A 16732-nucleotide genomic window follows, 5' to 3' on the forward strand; every position below is an offset into this window, starting at 1 on the left:
ATCCACGTAGTATATTACACAGCCCACGTAGCATGTAACAGTCCACATAGTATATAGCACAGCCACGCAGCATATAGCACAGTCACATAGCATATAACAGCCCACGTAGTATATAGCACAGTCGTGTAGCATATAACACAGCCCACATAGCATATAGCACAGCCACATAGCATATAGCACAGCCATGTAGTATCTAACACAGCCCACGTAGCAAATAATACAGCCCACGTAGTATATATTTATTCACATAATCATCAAGCACCAACATACACTGTGGCCGAGAGCAAATGGAAATAGCCCTCCCAGAACACCCCACGGATGCCAAATCACCAAGACAACTCCAAATAGATATGATCACCAGAAAATGGAGTAAAAATGTCCAAAGCAACATATTTAAAAATACAAAATTTATTAATTTACTCGTACAGAAGTCCCAAATCTACATATACGTGCTGTATACACTATATACACATCAGAAAGTAAAAAGGAAGAGACATGACGGTAGCCGAGTCAGGAAGGGGATAGCAGAGTATACCCCCAAAATGTAAGCATGGAGACAATATATATATATGATACCAGGGGTCATGGACCCTCAATAACGTAAATCACAATGAGTCAGTGAAGTATAGTCATACAAGTAACATCCCAAAATCACAGCAGTACATGCTTACCCATTTAAATAGTCAGAGGAGTATCCCCACCTCACCCGATGAGAATAGCACGATTTTTTTTTTTAAATTATATTTAACATTATATCTTTTTACTATTGATGCTGCGTAGGCAGCATCAATAGTAAAGCCTGTCGCTGATTGGTCACGGCTGGCTGGGCGCGATCAATCAGCGACGCGAGATTTCCATTACAGACAAACAGGCAAACAGACGGAAATGGACCTTAGACAATTATATATATAGATGACTGTATATATGTTTTCACGAATATTTGAGCCCATGGATCTATTATATGTCCATTTTGCAAGCCGTCAAAAAAATCTCGCCATGCAGATGTCATACGGATGTCACACAGATGCTTACATGCGAGAAAATCGCATCCTCGCACTGCACACGGATGACATATGGATCACTATTCAGGGAACATTTCTGCGATTCTCATCCGTGTAAAATAGACCGATTTTTATTATACGTTGTGTGTGACGCCAGCCTAAAGGAGATCCCCCAACATTAAACATAATGGTATTTTACTTACTGATCAGAAGGGGTCTGATTGTCAGGACCTTGCAGAAGAACAGGGGCAGCAGCATTTTTTCCCCTCCACAGCAGCACTGCCATCTATCTGCAGTGTAGGGAAGTGCAACACATCCCTATGTATGTGAACGGAGCAGCTCCCTATACAGCAGTTCCACTTTGACAGTAAAAATGATGTTAAATTGACCCCAGAACTGAGCGTATTTACACTATTGTATAATAATTGGGAATATCCCTTTAAAAAAAGTAATATCTGCAGATTATTTTACCTTTTTTTTTCTACGTTTGGATTATTTTTTTTTCAATTTTTGCAAGGTTGTTTCCACCAATCTCTCCCATCAGGAAACAATATACAGTCTGAGTTATGTCAACGCTGCAGTTTTTTACTTGGAACCAGAGGTGACTCCAGGTCACCAATAATCTGCAATCTTAGAAGGAAAATAGACTTTTCAATGACTGTCCAATAATACAGAAAATCTGATGGTTCAGAACCTGTCCGGTCCCTTTTAGGCTGCATTCATTTATATCAAGGCAAATGTTAGGATTTGTTTCAGCTTTGTGGTAGTATGCTTTAGGGTAGTGTGGTGCCGCCTGCAGGTCACTTTTCCTTACTGCAGTTTTATGAAAATTAACGTTTAAAATGTGTTTTGTGTAGTGTATTTGTGATTTGCTTGGCTATTCTCTTGCTGAAGGGGGCAAGTTTACCTTTCAAATGGTGTATCATTTGTGTGTGTTATATATATATATATATATATATATATATATATATATATATATATATATATATACTTTATATATATACAGCAAAAATTAAGAGACCACTGCAAAATGTTCAGTTTGTCCGATTTTTCTCTTTATAGGTATATTTTTGAGTAAAATGTAAATTGTTCTTTTATGCTATAAACATCTGACAACATGTCTTCGAATTTCCAAGCAATAAATTTTGTATTTTTTTATGACAAAGAAAAATGGTCAAAATTACAAAAACAAACCCCCAGTACCCCCAGTACTTTCAGACCGCAAATAATGCAAAGAAAACAAGTTCATAATCATTTAGAAACAACAATACTAATGTTTTAACTCAGGAAGAGTTCAGAAATCAATATTTGGTGGAATAACCATGATTTTTAATCACAGCTTCGATGCGTCTTGGCATGTTTTCCACCAGTCTTTCACACTGCTTCTGGCGCAAAAATTTAAGCGCAGTGCTTCTTTGTTTGATGGCTTGTGACTATCCGTCATCCTATTGATTACATTCCAGAGGTTTTCAATGGGGTTCAGGTCTGGAGATTGGGCTGCCCATGACAGGGTTTTGATGTGGTCATCTCTTAATTTTTGCCAGAGCTGTATATGCACAAGTATATGTATGTATGTATATATATATATATATATATATATATATATATATATATATATGTTTGTTCCAAATGTATTCAAAATTATGATGATGAAGTCTTGCAATTTTCACTAGAGCCAACAAGCCATAATTCCATTACTTAACAGATGACTTTTCAGCAGTCTCATTTTCATCACAGACAGATTGACAATAAATGGCAAGACCTCTATAAAAGTGATAACGTGGGATCTACCATCCACAATACATGATGGCACAGCTTGCATTTTCCCCTCTCTGCACAATAAACTTCAAAGAGATTGTTACATTGCAGATTCTTGAGCATAAAACATCCCAAGGATTTTGGTTTTTGAAGATGACAAAGATGACCAAGTGATGACCATACTGGTGACCAGACTAAGAAAGACTGTTGAGAGCCAGGTGAATATTATTGTTTTTTTCTAAACCCATCCCTGCCATATGGAATCCAGCAAAATGGCGACAAGCCGGCTGCCCTTTTGCTATATGCGAATCGATTCATAAACTTTTGGATTCCGACAAATCAGTACTATTTGATTTTTTTTTTTAGAAGTAATTTGCTTATCTCTAAGATCTATAAATGCTGTGAACAGAAACTACCCCCAGAACCATGTGCAGAAAATAAGAATAAAAAAAATCTACAATACATATAAAAACTGATAAGAAATAACATGTATCACTATCAAATTTTAATGAATAAAAATGCTAAGCGAAGTGTAGCTTAGGATACTCATGTAGGGTTACTCTACACTTAGGAAAATATTTACAACAAATGTCTTAAATATCTTCATTTTTTTAATTTATTTCCTTTAATACATCATCCTAGCTGATGGTGGTTCTTATCAAATGACTGAAATCAGACGCCTTGAAGAAACATGACAAAAATTATACAATTTTTGACTGTAGAAAGAATAAGCTTTGAGTAACCAATGACTGCTCTCATCTCAGAGGAAGTTTGTTTCTGCTGATGTGTCCTCCATGGGACTATCAGGGCATCAAACCAGAGATGAGAAACTATGCTCCAGACTTCAAAACAAACTTTATCTGGTCATCAGGGCTTCGAGGATTAGTAGCATAGCAACATTTTCGGCCAAGATGGGCTTTTTCCAGGTTCTGTTAATGGCTATATGGACTGAAGAGAGACCAAAAATAGAGATGAGGGGATGGCTTCATGCAAACCCAGTCCACAGTCCTGGTCAGTGCTCTTTCACTGTGAACAGGAGCTGCACAAATTTCCTTACCTTCCGGGATCCTACACTTGGCTTATTATTATTCACCTGTGTGCCCCTTGACTCAAACATCATGCAGGGGAACTTGGAAGCTCAGGAAATTCATGCAGTGATCAACAATGGCCTCTTTGGGAAGCTCCATGGACCAGAGAGAGGCTTATAGTCTTTTTCCCAATCCCAAGCATGAAGCAACTCACAGAGCCCGATAACCTGAATAAAGTTTACTATAATAGTGCATCTGCAGTCTGGAGTGTGGTTCCTCTTCTTCTTAGCTTAACCACTTCATGACCCAGCCTATTACCTATTACCTATTACCCAACCTTAAAGACCTGGCCGTTTTTTGTAATTCTGACCAGTGTCCCTTTATGAGGTAATAACTCGGGAACGCTTCAACGAATCCTAGCGGTTCTGAGAATGTTTTTTCGTGACATATTGGGCTTCATGCTAGTGGTAAATTTAGGTCCATAATTTTTGCGTTTATTTGTGAAAAAATGGAAATTTGGTTAAAATTTTGAAAATTTTGCAATTTTCAAATTTTGAATTTTTATTCTGTTAAACGAAAGAGTTATGTGACACAAAATAGTTAATAAATTACATTACCCACATATCTACTTTACATCAGCACAATTTTGGAACCAAAATTCTTTTTTGCTAGGAAGTTATAAGGGTTAAAATTTGACCAGCGATTTCTCATTTTTACAGCAAAATTTACTAAACCATTTTTTTTAGGGACCACCTCACATTTGAAGTCAGTTTGAGGGGTCTATATGGCTGAAAATACCCAAAAGTGACACCATTCTAAAAAATGCACCCCTCAAGGTGCTCAAAACCACATTCAAGAAGTTTATTAACCCTTCAGGTGCTTCACAGCAGCAAAAGCAACATGGAAGGAAAAAATGAACATTTAACTTTTTAGTCACAAAAATGATGTTTTAGCAACAATTTTTTTATTTTCCCAAGGGTAAAAAGAGAAACTGGACACCAAAAGTTATTTTACAATTTGTCCTGAGTACACCGATACCCCATATATGGGGGGAACCACTGTTTGGGCGCACGACAGGGCTCGGAAGGGAAGGAGCGCCATTTGACTTTTTCAATTAAAAATTGGCTCCAATCTTTAGAGGACACAATGTCGCGTTTGGAGAGCCCCTGTGTGCCTAAACATTGGAGCTCCCCCACAAATGACCCCATTTTGGAAACTAGACCCCCCAAGGAGCTTATCTAGATGCATAGTGAGTAGGTTGAACCCCCAGGTGCTTCACAAATTGATCCATAAAAATGAAAAAGTACTTTTTTTTTCACAAAACATTTCTTTTAGCCTCAATTTTTTCATTTTCACATGGGTAACAGGATAAAATGGATCCTAAAATGTGTTGGGCAATTTCTCCTGAGTACACCGATACCTCATATGTGGTCACAAACCACTGTTTGTGCACACGGCAAGGCTCAGAAGGGAAGGAGCGTCATTTGACTTTTGAATGAAAAATTAGCTCCAATCATTAGCGGACACCATATCGCGTTTGGAGAGCCCCTGTGTGCCTAAACATTGGAGCTTCCCACATGTGACCCCATTTTGGAAACTAGACCCCCCAAGGAACTTATCTAGATGCATAGTGAGCACTTTGAACCCCCAGGTGCTTCACAAATTGATCCGTAAAAATGAAAAAGTACTTTTTTTCACAAAAAAATTCTTTTAGCTTCAATTTTTTCATTTTCACATGGGTAACAGGATAAAATGGATCCTAAAATGTATTGGGCAATTTCTCCTGAGTACACTGATACCTCACATATGGGGGTAAACCACTGTTTGGGCACACGGTAGGGCGTAGGGCGGTCACATGAGCGGCACACGACCAATCAGAAGTCGCGACGTCATTCTCATTCACCAAACTCCTAATTCTAGGAATTTAGGACCTGCGAATGACGTCGCGGCTTCTGATTGGTCGCGTGGCGGTCACATGAGCGGCACGCGACCAATCAGAAGCCGCGACGTCATTCGCAGGTCCTAAACGCGCTCATTTTAAACAAAGAAGCCTGCCGGTTACCAGCGTGATGTCCAGGGGCCGCCAGAGAGGTGAATATATCAATACTTTTTATTTTAATTCTTTATTTTACACATTAATATGGATCCCAGGGCCTGAAGGAGAGTTTCCTCTCCTTCAGACCCTGGGAACCATCAGGATACCTTCCGATACTTGGTGTCCCATTGACTTGTATTGGTATCGGATATCGGTATCGGCGATATCCGATATTTTTCGGGTATCGGCTGATACTATCCGATACCGATACTTTCAAGTATCGGACGGTATCGCTCAACACTAGTGGTGACCACTTTAAACCCTCAAGTGCTTCACAGAAGTTTATAACGCAGAGCCGTGAAAATAAAAAATCATTTTTCTTTCCTCAAAAATTATTTTTTAGCCCACAATTTTTTATTTTCACAAGAGTAACAGGAGAAATTGGACCCGAAAAGTTGTTGTCCAGTTTGTCCTGAGTATGCTGTTTGGGCACACGTCGGGGCTTGGAAGGGAAGTAGTGACTTTTGAAATGCAGACTTTGATGGAATGATCTGCGGGCGTCACGTTGCGTTTGCAGAGCCCCTGATGTGCCTAAACAGTAGAAACCCCCCACAAGTGACCCCTCTTTGGAAACTAGACCCCCCAAGGAACTTATCTAGATATGTGGTGAGCACTTTGAACCCCCAAGTGCTTCACAGAAGTTTACAATGCACAGCAGTGAAAATAAAAAATCATGTTTCTTTTCTCAAAAATGATGTTTTAGCAAGCAATTTTTTATTTTCACAAGGGTAACAGGAGAAATTGGACCCCAATAGTTGTTGCTGAGTTTTTCCTGAGTACACTGATACCCAATATGTGGGGGTAAACCACTGTTTGGGCACACGTCGGGGCTCGGAAGGGAAGTAGTGACTTTTGAAATGCAGACTTGATGTAATGGTCTGCGGGCGTCATGTTGCATTTGCAGAGCCCCTGATGTGCCTAAACAGTAGAAACCCCCCACAAGTGACCACATTTTGGAAACTAGACCCCCCAGGGAACTTATCTAGTTATGTGGTGAGCACTTTGAACCCCCAAGTGCTTCACAGAAGTTTACAACGCAGAGCCATGAAAATAAAAAAATCATTTTTCTTTCCTCAAAAATTATGTTTTAGCAAGCAATTTTTTATTCTGACAAGGGTAACAGGAGAAATTGGACCACAATAATTGTTGCCCAGTTTGTCCTGAGTATGCTGGTACCCCATATGTGGGGGTAAACCACTGTTTGGGTGCACGTCGGGGCTCGGAAGGGAGGGAGCACCATTTGACTTTTTGAATGCAAGATTGACTGGAATCAATGGTGGCGCCATGTTGCGTTTGGAGACCCCTGATGTGCCTAAACAGTGGTAACCCCTCAATTCTAACTCCAACACTAACCCCAACACACCCCTAACCCTAATCCCAACTCTAGCCATAACCCTAATCACAACCCTAACCCCAACACACCCCTAACCCCAACACACCCCTAACCCTAATCCCAACCCTAACCACAACACACCCCTAACCATAACCCTAACTACAGCCTAATCTTAACCCTATTTCCAACCCTAGCCCTAATTTAAACCCTAACCCTAAGGTTATGTGCCCACGTTGCGGATTCGTGTGAGATTTTTCCGCAACATTTTTGAAAAATCCGCAGGTAAAAGGCACTGCATTTTACCTGTGGATTTACCGGGGATTTCCAGTGTTTTTTGTGTGGATTTCACCTGTGGATTCCTATTGAGGAACAGGTGTAAAACGCTGCGGAATCCGCACAAAGAATTGACATGCTGCGGAAAATACAACACAGCGTTTCCGCGCTGTATTTTCCGCACCATGGGCACAGCGGATTTGGTTTTCCATAGGTTTACATGGTACTGTAGACCTGATGGAAAACTGCTACGAATCCGCAGCGGCCAATCCGCTGCAGATCCGCAGCCAAATCTGCTGCAGATCCGCAGCCAAATCTGCTGCAGATCCGCAGCCAAATCCGCACTGTGTGCACAAAGCCTAATTCTAACCCTAACTCTAGTTCTAACCCTAATTTTAGCCGTAACCCAAACCCTAACCCTAAGACCAGGTTCACATTGCGCTAGCAGCAGCCCGTTCAGCACATACACTAACGGGCTACTGCTAGCGCAAGTGCCGACGTTTGCATCGCGTTAACGCAGATAGAGCATCTGCTAGCTCTATCTGCACTAGCAGTGATGGACCCGGAAATGCTGCAGCCCGCGTCTCCGGGTCCATCACTCAATGACGGCACATCCCTAGCGCACACCCATTGTGGGCGTGCGCTAGTGATGCGTCCGACATTGCTGTCAATGGCGGCCGTAACGGACTACGTTACACCGCGTTTATGCCGTGGTGTAACATAGTCCGTCTAATGGACTGCTTAGACGCAGTGTGAAAAAATGTCTTTATTTTATTTTTGTCCCTACCTATGGGGGTGATATTTTTTTTTTTATTTTGATCGCTGTGATAGAACCCATTACAGCTATCAAAATGTACTTGTACAGATTCCTCGGGCGCACTGCGCATGCGCCCGCCATTTTCCAAGATGGCGGCACCCATGCAGCAGCCGGATGGACACCGGGAGGCACACGGGAGGTCGGTAAGTATGATGGGGGGGATCGGACAGTGGGGGGGGTGACCGAACAGTGGGGGGAGCAGACAGGAAGACGGAGGGGAGCGGAGGACAGGAAATGACAGGACAGGGGATGGAGGGGAGGTGATCGGTGGCGGTGGGGGGGGGGGACACATCGCGATCTCCAGCCATGGCTGATGCTATTGCAGCATCGGCCATGGCTGGATTGTAATATTTCACCAATTTTCATTGGTGAAATATTACTATCGCTCTGATTGAAAATGAAAGTGAAACGTCACTTTCAACAGCCAATCAGAGCGATCGTAGCCACGGGGGGGTGAAGCCACCCCCCCTGGGCTAAAGTACAACTCCTCCTGTCCCTGCAGGCCAGGTTTACAGTTAACCCTTTCACCCGGCCTGCAGGAGCCCAATCCGGCCATGACGCATATGCTGCGTCACAGGTCGGAATGGCACAGGTTTTCATGACGCATACGCTGCGTCAAAGGTCGGGAAGGGGTTAACAATTAGCTCCTGTTAAGAGGGACTCTGGTTAAAGGTACTGCATGGAAGGTAGGATGAAATGTTTGTGAAGTCTAGGTGCACACTGCATTCACGCTCTTAGTCAAAAGTGTTCACTGGGAAAAAACTCCTAACGTACTTTAATGTTACCATAGGCCCCTATTCACCAGACAAGGGCCAAAAGTGTGTTCATTTAGCATCTGTCTGAGTGATACTTATCATTACATATTGTTACTGTGTATGACAAACAGCAGGCTATGCTTTCCTGTACAAAGGGTCGCTGACTCTGCAAAAAAAACTGCAGCACTTTCATGTAGTGCAAAAGGTCCATGTGGTGGACAGGTGCTTAGGCATCCATGCATACTGTGACCACTGTCGGGCCTAAACCTCAAGAGCAGATACGCCTAATAATGCGGTTTTATTGCAGTCAAATTATGTACCGGTACTCTGGTTGCAATGTGTGACCCCTCCCTTTAGGGTGTATTCACCTTCTTTTTGCTCATTGTGGAGAAAAAACTCCAAGTTTTACAGAGTTTTGAGAAGGATTTTAGAGATTTTGTGCTCCAAAAACTCCTAAAATATACTCAAAGTGTGAACATACTCTCAGAGGAACTTTGCACACCGATTTGGGATTCCACCTGAAGCCGGTGTAACAGGCCAGAATATACCCTGTCTCAGACTATGCCCGGGGTTAAAGTGGCCTAGGCCAGAATATACCCCCTGGTATACTTTGGCCTAGGTCAGAATATACATGGGGGTATACTCTGGCTTAGGCCACTTCAACCTTGGCATAGTCTGGTATGTGGTATATTCTGGCCTGTTACATCGGGATTCAGATTGAATGAGGCAGACCACCTCATTGTTTTCCAACTGAAATCTGTTTCAACAGTGTTCAACTCTTCTAGGCGTGAACAAACAAGTGGTAAACCATGCTTTTGTACCTGTATAAAAAAAAAACAGACCCTGCCAGAACAGAGGCCAGATGGAGCAAAACATTATTTTGTCTGGCTCGTTATGATGAATGGCTCTATTGGGGGGTTCTAATTTTTTTATATAACGGCCTTCAGCTCGATCCTGAGCATGGCGATTTGATGGCTGAACGATTTATAGGAAGATCAATCTTGTGGAAGCCTAGATAGGTCCACCAGGGTCTTCCCCGCTGTTATGTTATTGTATCAAGCCATCGGGTTGCTGGTCTTCCTCTTCACCTTGTTCCTTTTATTCTTCTGACCATGATATCTTTCTCCAGTAATTGCTCTCTTCGTCTATGTCCAAAGTAGGCAAGTCGTAGCTTTGTGATCCTTGCTGTGAGTGACATATCTGGCTTGATTTGTTCCAAAATTCATTTGTTTGTCCTCCTTGCTATCCATGGTATTGATGACATCCTTCTCCATCGCCACATTTCGAAGGCGTCGATTCATCTTCAGACTTTTATTTTTATCATCAAACTATGTACGAGCCATTGATGGTGAAATGTTCCTCTACATCCTGTTCTTCAGGCTTTAGGCCAGGGGTGGGGAACCTCAGGCCTTTGGGCTGTCTTGATGACCTTTTATTTGGCCCCCTAATACAGCCTAAGTCTATATGTAGCTGACTTGTTCTGCCACGGATTTTGCTGCAAATGTGTAGTGAAAAATTGTTCTCCAGATTTGCCTTTTTATGCAACATAATGAGCATCTCTATGTTGATATTTGCCGGACGGATTCTTTTTGTAACGTGATTACATTGTCATTTTTGTCCTTACTACCATTTTGCTATAGCAGAGATAATTTAGGTCATGGTAGGATAATTTACGCCTGGCACATGTAGAAAGTTGTTGTGCAGCAGCATTGCTGCACATGGGACTATATTAATGCGAGGGAGCTATTATGAGACATTTTCCTGCTGCAAAACAGACGTTCTCACAAACTTGTATAATCTGCAAATTGCAATAGTAACAATGCACAATAATTGCCACTCAAATAAGTTCAGAGATTCCTCTGCTGGGAATAAGGCAATGATATGCAATAGAGAGCAGGTGCTTCTGCTAAGTTGCCATGGGGAAAACGTTCTTACCTTGGCATTGAAACAATCTAGAAAAGAAAATAGACAAAGAAATGAAGTTTGTGCCAGTAAAGATGATGCCGGGGTAACGATTGTGATGTTTTGCGCTACATGCAACACCATATAAAATTGATAGTTATTTAAAGCAGAAACGCTTTAGAACAGATTGCTTTACTGCAAAAATAATCAATCTGAAAAATTACACACAAATTAAACTAAATACGTTTAAAATCTGTGTTGAATAATCTCCAAATTTATCTTTATATTCATTGGCCCTACATTTTTCTAATAGATATCTTAAAATCCCCTGCCTCCCATCACACAGTCCTAGGTAAATGATAAACTTTTGTCTCCCGTTACCCACAACTCGGATGGAGGTCACTCATATTGTTTTTTATAGCATTGTTAAGGATAGGTGATGACTCTGCAATTGGAAGTGATCTAAGTGCTTGGACCCTCATAGAAGGGACTCCAAGGCTGGGGTCACATAGCTTTTGGCTCTACGTTCAGAATCTTCATCGGCGCTTACGTCCCACCCCTCACAAAGCATGATTCGGGCATATGCACTGTAACATTGCAGTTGGCATTACAATGTGTTCTGTTGGACATTATTTTCAGCTCTATATGGAGCGCCCTCTAGTACTGTGGGGTACTCGTTACCGAGACGCTTCTTCTCTTAAAGGGGTGGTCATGGGGACAGTGACCCGGTCCGTGGCCCTCGGCATCCAGTAATGAGGGGCTTAATGGAAATGGGAATAACATCTAAAGAGTAATGTTCTTGTGGTATTTGGCCAGGGATGGATGACGATGCTTAAATGAGTCCTTTGGGGGTGATGGTATTGCAGCAGAGGTGGAATAGTTCTCCACAGGTAGAACTCGGTCCCCAGAGCTCCCGATGTAGTTAGTATGGATGAGAGATGGTGAGGTGCAGGAAAGAACTAGAGGGCACAAGGTTGCAGTCTCTTTACCTTTTACTGGTAGTATGCAGGTACAATCCAGGATAGCGGCAACAGGTGATGGTGAGGTCCGGCCAGCCTGGAAGCGATTCGGAATCCCCTTAGCCAGGTGGGGTTGGAAGCCTTCCTTACTGCGCTGTTTTTTAAGTTCCTTGCTGTCTGAGAATTCACACAAGGTCCTCTCTTTCTCTCTGTCCCTTTTAGGTGGACACTACCCACATGGCAGGCAACTCAAGCCATTTTACAGGTGTCCCTTCTCGTGGTGACTCCGGGCTCTATCTGCTGCTGTGCCTTCGGGTGTAATGGTGGCCAGGAGACTTGGAATCTCCTGCCTGCCGGTTTCTGCTGTGGGCATACAGTTACCCCCACACCCTTGGAATTCCAGCCTCCAGTTTCTGCGCTGATTCTGGAGTGAGCCCACTCGCAGCTCCACTCCCAGTATCTTTCATCTCCTTTGCCTCTTCTCCCCTCACAGTCTCCTACAGAATGCTCTGTCAGGAGCTGCAGAACCGCATGTCTGCTCAGCTCCAGGTCTCTTCTTGACTGACTAATTCCTCCTCCAGCCAGAATATATAGGGAAGCCACCCACAAACTGGATCAGAGCTCCACCTTCTGGCATGGAGTCAGAACAGTGTTGTATGTACATGTAACCCGTTAAAGGGATCCCTGTCGCTTCCAGGCATGGCATCACCCTCCCCGTGAGGAAGGCAATACCACTGTAACAACCAGCTTTCTGGGTTGTTACATATATATCAAGTTGAGGTGAGCAGTAAGATTTAGCCTACTACATCTTGCAACTCACCACCAATAGGCATACGCGGGCAAAAAGGGTGCACTACAGAACACAGTGTGACTCCATGTGACGCTGTAAGAATCTGGCTGCACTCGGATGTCACCCGAGTGCAGTCCTATTAGAGCATGTAGATTCAAACAGGGAAAAATGGAGAGTGGACCCACTGGACCGTGACGACGAACCCCTTTCGGACTAGCTGACCAGGTGGACCGCCCCCTATACAGGGAGAGTTAGGGGCAGGCCCATGGACTATCGCTACGGAAGCTGGAGGGTCGACTGAGATCAGATGGGTACACAGCAGGCACAAAGGGAAAGAGGGAACAGAAAGGAACTACTGAGATGAGGGAGAAGATGGGAACGCTACGGAGGCACGGAGGCTGGCAGGACAATATGGAGACACTGAGGCTGACGGGAGCAAGGAAAGGATATAGGAGCCGGGCAGGTACCGCAGAGGAAAAGGAACTGAAGGAACAAGGCAGGAACACAGGAAACAGGCAGGCACTGCAGAGGGCGGAGGAGACCCAAAGTCAGAGAGCTAGGAACGCACAGAGACCACAGGTGACCAGAAGCACTTGTAAACACAAATGAACATCAGGCACAGAGGAGCAGCAGGAAGCAGTTTACATAGCAGCGTGGGAGCTACTTCCGGGTTACAGTCCTCCAGGATGACGGAGAGGACAGGAAAGAGCGCCAACAGAGGAATCAGATGTGCGCACACGCAGAGCTGAATGCGACACGCGCGCGCACCCGTCGAGCTGCAGTGGGGAGAGGCGGTGGCAGCAACGGCATGACACTCCATTAGCAATGTTCGTCAATGGTCCATCAATGCATACATCGGAATCTTATTTTGCAAGGGTTCGGAGGTAAGCACCAACAGAGCTACTGAATGTAGGGGGAAACGCGATGTGAACATAGCCTAAACGCCATGTTACAATGGAGATGTATGCATCCACTCCATTAATTGTCAATATCTGATAGCTGGACACAAATCTCAGCTTTTTGCTGTAGTTAATAGAAAATGTTTGCAGCAGTGGTGTGCACATGCTGTCTCCACTCCATTACAACAGAGAAGAGTCATATTCTCAGTATCCCTGGAGATCCTGGCAATCATATCGTTGGGATGTTAAGTTTACTGGGAACCTGTGAACAAGATTTGTCACCTTTAACCCATCATTAGTGCTGTATCTGCCTCATGGAAAGCCTTCAGATCTTGCCTATATCAAGTGAGAATTGTCAAATCAATGTTACAAAAATTAATAGTGTTGTATGACCTATGCAAAGTCATAATTGCCAACTTCTCCAAACTGCCTTATAGAGGCTCAGTATAGATGAGCGTATGTTTTGAAATGTGAATTTGTCACATTCGAATAGTTTTCCCAAAAATACATTTTAAAGAATCTCAATACTGGAAACCTTGTAATTGCTTGGAAAAATACTCATGGGGAAAAGAGAGAGCGAGAGAGGACCCAGCTGACCATAAGAGCTTAACTTTATGTGTGCACATTGTGGCGCAGGAAACATCCGCAATGTCCTGACACAACGGCTTGTGTCATTGGCTGCTAAAATCACATATCTCGCTCCAAATAAAGAGCAGACATGTTGCTTTAGCCCGAATTTGAAACTGTTACAGCGCAGAGAGGCTGCTCCTGATGCTGGCACTCATCCAGCAAGCAGGATTTTAGCTAGTTAGGTAGGCGGTTGTATATCAGTCAGATAGTGGAGCTAGCTAGTGTCCAGAGGGGCTATTAAATTTACCTTCCAGCATTTGTTGTTTTTTTTTTTTGCCATTATTGAGGTCCGTAGACAAATCTAGCAAGGCACATTTCATATAAGTGTGTTGTGCACTGCTTCTATTGTGCTCCATGCACGAGTATAGAATTCTAAATAATATTTTTTCACTAGCTAAATGGGAAACAGCATGCTGTATCCCACCTTGTCCTTTAGTGCTGTGGTGATATGAAACTGTCAGCAGACGTAAGGCACATTAAAAAAAATTATAATTTTTCAGTTACAAAAAGTTAGACAGCCCGCCATATCACACTTTGTCCTTTTGTTGGGTTGAAATTAAGCTGTAGAGGCCTGATGCAGAGGCCACCAAAAATTCTTGTGTTCCTAACGTCAAACAGTAGAGGACCTGACTTTAAAATAGTTTGTAGCATCTAGTGTGCTATAGAGGCCTGATCCAGAGGTCACAAAAAATCTTCTGCTCCTAGTGTCAAACAGTAGGGGACCTGACTTTAAAAAAGTTTGTAGCATCTAGTGTGTTGTAGAGGCCTGATCCAGAAGCCAGTAATAATGTCTTGTATTCCCTAATGTCATACAGTAGGGGACATCTGACTTTCAAAAGGTTTGTAGCATATCTTCTTTTTCATACAGGCCTCATCCACACTCAAACAATTCTTTCTTCTGTGGCTAACATGATACAGCATCTTGGAACTTACTGTCGCTAAAATTCAGCTGTTTGCAGAGGTGGTGCAAAGTTTAAAATCATTTTTTTTTGTTGCTAATACTGTGCTCCTACCACACTATCTGAGCAACATGACAGGGAAAAAGGGAGGCCATGGTGGAAGGGGAATTAGGCTTGGTGTTCAAGGTGTAAGTGGGGTAGGTGGTAAGGTTAGTAAAGCTCTAGTGAACCAACAACGTCATGTCCTATGCAGAGACAACTGACAAGTTCCGTTACTGGACGTGCTACTCCACTACCTTTGGCAGATGCACAGTGGTACGCATTGTTGATGAGGCCCAGAAAGAGCATGTGCTAAAGTGGATGGTAAGTTCTGCTTCAAGTGGCCTCTCCTCCTCTTCTTCCACCTCAAAATCACACTCAGTACAGTCCACAGAGGTGGCACACAAATTCTCCTTGCTTCCCATCCACCTCCCAACTCTTTAACTGTACAACTGACTGTACGAAACCTCAGACGGGTGAGTCTGAAGAGCTGTTCACACATCCTATGCCATGGTCATTAGAAGTGTACTCAAAAGCTTCACAAAGTCAATAGGAGGAAATCTGCACCAATGCCCAACTTTGTTTTAGCTTAGATCTGGGGCAGGATGAAGTAGGGTCCGAACAGCATCCTAGCCCTCATCATCAGATGTTAACCCAGGGGGGTGAGGTGATCCTGATGAGAATCTGAGGCTCACGCGGACTGTACTGTGCTGTCAGGGCAGGAAGAGGAGAAGGGTGACTCCAAGGGTGAGGAATGTGATAGCACATAGGATGATGATGATGAGATGTTAGATACCAGTTGTTGTGAACATAGAGGCACACAGCTGAGCAAGTCATCTGAGGAGAAAGGGGAGGAGGTTACGTTGTGCCATATGTTGCAGACACATAGTGATGCATCCACGACGAACAATGCATCCTCAGCCACAACTGTGGCTGTAATCAGCAGCATCCCCAGGTCTGCAGCTCACAAGGGTTGCATTGATTGCCTAGCCTGGGCCTTTTTTTGTCACTGCAAAGGATGAGCCAACTCACATAATCTGCCAACTTTGCAAAAAAAAACTGAGTAGTAAAAAGTGCAATAATTTGACTACTATATGTATGAACCTTCACATGTGCAATCAATCTGCGTTACTGTGGGAATCCTACTGCGCAAAAATGCTGACCAGCGGACCTCAGCAACCATCAGCCTCCCTATCAATTACATCTGCTGCTTCTTACTCTTCCTCTGGTACTGTGCCAGCTATTGAGATGCAGGTCTTTAACCACAGATCCTCGGGTTATTTAACCACTACAGTCACGCTGAGAGCACGCCGTCAGCTGTAATGGAAGTGGACATGCCTGCTGTTTTTGACCAATCTCAGAGAACGAGCAAACCATAACTTTCTCAATCCATCAGAACATCTCCACCTGCACTTCTCTCACAGTCCAGCAGTTTGTCCGGTTCACTGTCCTCCGTCCTCTCTCAGCTTTGCAGCCAGCCCATGGTTTCGTAGTTGTGGTCATGTAAATGATTGTTTCCTCCTACGCATGACAAAGCTAAAAGGCTGAACTCCA

Source organism: Ranitomeya imitator, chromosome 5, assembly GCF_032444005.1.
Source record: "Ranitomeya imitator isolate aRanImi1 chromosome 5, aRanImi1.pri, whole genome shotgun sequence".
NCBI lineage: Eukaryota > Metazoa > Chordata > Amphibia > Anura > Dendrobatidae > Ranitomeya > Ranitomeya imitator.